Raw genomic sequence first — 3,774 nt, 5'->3', positions numbered from 1 at the left:
GGGAGTCTCACTCTCTCGCCCAGACTGGAGTGCAGTGGCCGCTTCCGGCCACCGCAGCCTCGACCTGCTGGGCTCCGGCAATCCTTCTGCCTTAGGCTTCCCAGTAGCCGGAATTACAGGCATGTGCTCCCACGCCCGGCTGATTTTTTGATTTATTGTAGAGATGAGGTCTCGTGCCCAGGCAGGTCTCGAACCCGCGGGCTCAGGCAATCCACTCACCTCAGCCTCCCAAAGGCGCGGGATTGCAGGCTGAGCCACCGAGCCCGGCTCATTAAATGTATTCTTAATGCTACATTGGAACACTCATTTGTAATATTTATTTTCTATAGGTACTTAAGCCATAACATTTATTTTATTTTTTTGAGACAGGGTCTTGCTCTGTTCCTCAGGTTGGGGTGCAATGTTGTGTTTATAGCTCAGTGTAATCTCCAAATCCTGGACTCAATCAATCCTCCTGAATCAATCTCCTGAGGAGTTGGGACTACAGGTGCATATCACCATGCTCAGCTAATTTTTAAAAATTAAAACTAATTTTTTTGTAGAGACAGGGTCTCGCTTTGTTGCCCAGGCTGTTACCTAACTCCTGGTCTCAAACAATCCTGTCTTAGCCTCCCAAAGTGTTGGGATTACAGATGTGAGCCATTGCACCTGGTATACAATTTATCTGAAAGGAGTAAAGGAATATTCTACTTAAACTTCATGTTTGGGAGCATGGCATATTTTTTTTATCTCTCTTGTGCTATTTTTTTTTTTTTTTGAGTTGGAGTCTCATTCTGTTACCCAGGCTGGAGTGCAGTGGCATGCTCATGGCCACCTCAGCCTTCCAAGTAGCTGGAACTACAGGTGCGCGCTACCACGCCCAGCTAATTTTTGATTTATTGTAGAGATGAGGTCTCATCAAGTTGCCCAGGCGGGTCTCGAACCCGCGGGCTCAGGCAGTCCACTCACCTCAGCCTCCCAAAGTGCTGGGATTACAGGCTGAGCCACCTAGCCTGGCCTTACTTGGGCTATTAAATAATAAACCTATTTGGTGTTGGATCAAGAAGAGTTGTTTTTTCTCATACTATGCTCTTTTCCGGAGTGCTCTTTTTCCAACATTACTCTTCCAAATTCTGCAACTAAATTCTGCTTGTTTTTCAAGGGCTGATCAGAGATCGCTTCATTCAGGAGTCTCTCCTCTGTTTATTCTTCTTCAAAATGTATATATTTCATTTTGGAAATTCTTGATGCTTTACCTGTGCCTCTATTATAACATCATCGTTATTTACATGGCCACTTAGTTTCCTCTACATCATAACCACTTTGTAGGCATGTCTGTATCTGAGTTATTTTATTTACTTTTTTGAGTCGGAGTCTCACTCTGTCGCCCAGGCTGGAGTGCAGTGGCACACTCACGGCCTCCCCACTGTCGACCTGCTGGTTTCCAGCGATCCTTCTTCCTTAGCCTTCCAAGTAGCTGGAACTATAGGTGTGTGCCACCATGCCCGGCTAATTTTTTGATTTATTGTAGAGAGGAGGTCTCCCCAAGTTGCCTGGGCTGGTCTCAAACCTGTGGGCTCAGGCAGTCCACTTGCCTTGGCCTCCCAAAGTGCTGGGATTACAGACTGAGCTACCATGCCCGGCCTGAGTTAACTTTTTAATTTTTCTTCTTTCCCCACTCCCAGAGTAATAGCTTATACTCAGGAGTAGTAGATCTATTTGCTGAATGCGTAAAAAAGAGTCTAGTAGCTAGAGTTAGTGTGATTGCTGCAGAATATGTCTGATATGCATATGGTAACCTGATGCTGGATAGTTTTTGGAAATTGAAAAACAGGTGGAGATTTCACTAATGCCAGTGAAATAATATGTTTGTAATCAGTGAATTATCAAAGCATTTCTTCAAAAAATATTTGTCGGTTTACTGGGATTTTTGGGGGGAAGAGAAAGTAAACATAGAATTGGTTCATCCCAGATAGCATTTATAGTCCTAGATAATATTAGAATGGACGAATGTTTTAATGTATATATGCAGGGAATTTTGGAGTAGTTTCAGACTAGGAAAAATTGTGGTTTGGACGTACGTGGTGGTTGACTGGATTATAATATAATTTTGAATTCTTTTTGAAAGAATGCTACTGACAAGTTTTATGTCAGAAAGTAAGTCCTAGCCGGGCTCGGTGGCTCAGCCTGTAATCCCGCGCCTTTGGGAGACTGAGGTGAGTGGATTGCCTGAGCCCGCGGGTTCGAGACCTGCCGGGGCAACTTGGTGAGACCTCATCTCTACAATTAATAAAAAATCAGCCAGGCGTGGTAGCGCGCGCCTGTAGTTCCAGCTACTTGGAAGGCTGAGGCAGAAGGATCTCCGGAGCCCAGCAGGTCGAGGCTGTGGTGGCCGGGAGCGACCACTGCACTCCAGTCTGGGCGACAGAGTGAGACTCCCACTCAAAAAAAAAAAAAAAAGAAAGGAAGTCCTTAAGTAGATATATCAGGAGCAAAGGAAGAAGAAGGTCAATATTACCAAATTATTTTGATTTCCCCATTGCAGGATACTTGAGGAATAAAATTTGGGCTGTTTTTATTCTTTGTTATACATGAATAAATTGATATCACACCTGAATATATTGAGGTTACATTTTTTTCCAGGAAAATTTGACACTTAGATTTGTTATGAGGTTTACCTTTATGGTGATAGATTGCCCCTTCCATATTTTTGTTTAACTGACAGACTCTGTTGACATTATTGCTGTCATACAAAGTTCAGATTCAGAGTACAGATAATCTGTTCTAGGCAGTTCATTTCCCTTGGCATAGCAAATAGATTTATATAATTTTGAAAATGTTTGTTTTAAGTAGTTATCACCATGACTTTCAATTACTGTTCGAAGATGTTTAACTTTGCATTAATTATGATTGAATTATTTTAATTCATTTTGAGTTACAGTTACTGTTATATATTTGGAAGTATTTGGACTGAAATAAAAACTTGTGCTTTCTAGATGTTATAACTTAAAATACGCACAGTGTAGATGTTCCTGATGTAGGAATGTATACATCTGTTGGTAGGGCAAGGAGACGTTACTTTATATTCACACAAAATCATTTCAATGGCTGAAGAAGGATATTGCAGGTAATACATTTTTTTATATATATAATATTTAGAAATGGAAAGTATCATTTCCTAGATGTAATGCTAAGTGTTTGCCACATATTCTTTTTTTGTTTGAGTTGGAGTCTCACTCTGTCACCCAGACTGGAGTGCAGTGGCCGCTCCCGGCCACCGCAGCCTCGACCTGCTGGACTCCGGCGATCCTTCCGCCTCAGCCTTCCAAGTAGCCGGAATTACAGGCATGCGCTACCACGCCCGGCTGATTTTTTGATTTATTGTAGAGATGAGGTCTCGCTGCCCAGGCGGGTCTCCAAGCCGCGGGCTCAGTCAATCCACTCACCTCAGCCTCCCAACGGCGTGGGATTACAGGCTGAGCCACAGAGCCCGGCGCCACATATTCTTTCAGATTTGTTTCCTGTGTGTATAAATTTTTTATATTACAATGTTCTTTTGTATACTACTATTCCAAGTTTGTATGTTTGTTTCAGAGGCACCTCTATCATTAAGAGCTACATAGATTCCATTTCCACTGCATGAAAATGCCATAATTTTTTTTTTTTTTTTTTGAATTGAAGTCTCACTGCACCCTTGACCTGCTAGACTCAGGTGCTCCTTCTGTCTCAACCTTTCAAGTACCTGGAAATACAGGCATGTGCCACCATACTGGCTAATTTTTTTTTTTTTTTTTA

The sequence above is a fragment of the Carlito syrichta genome, unplaced genomic scaffold (assembly GCF_000164805.1).
Source record: "Carlito syrichta isolate Samal-C Ts95f unplaced genomic scaffold, Tarsius_syrichta-2.0.1 Scaffold305756, whole genome shotgun sequence".
NCBI classification, from domain to species: Eukaryota; Metazoa; Chordata; class Mammalia; order Primates; family Tarsiidae; genus Carlito; species Carlito syrichta.
Note: the sequence above shows the minus strand (reverse complement) of the source record.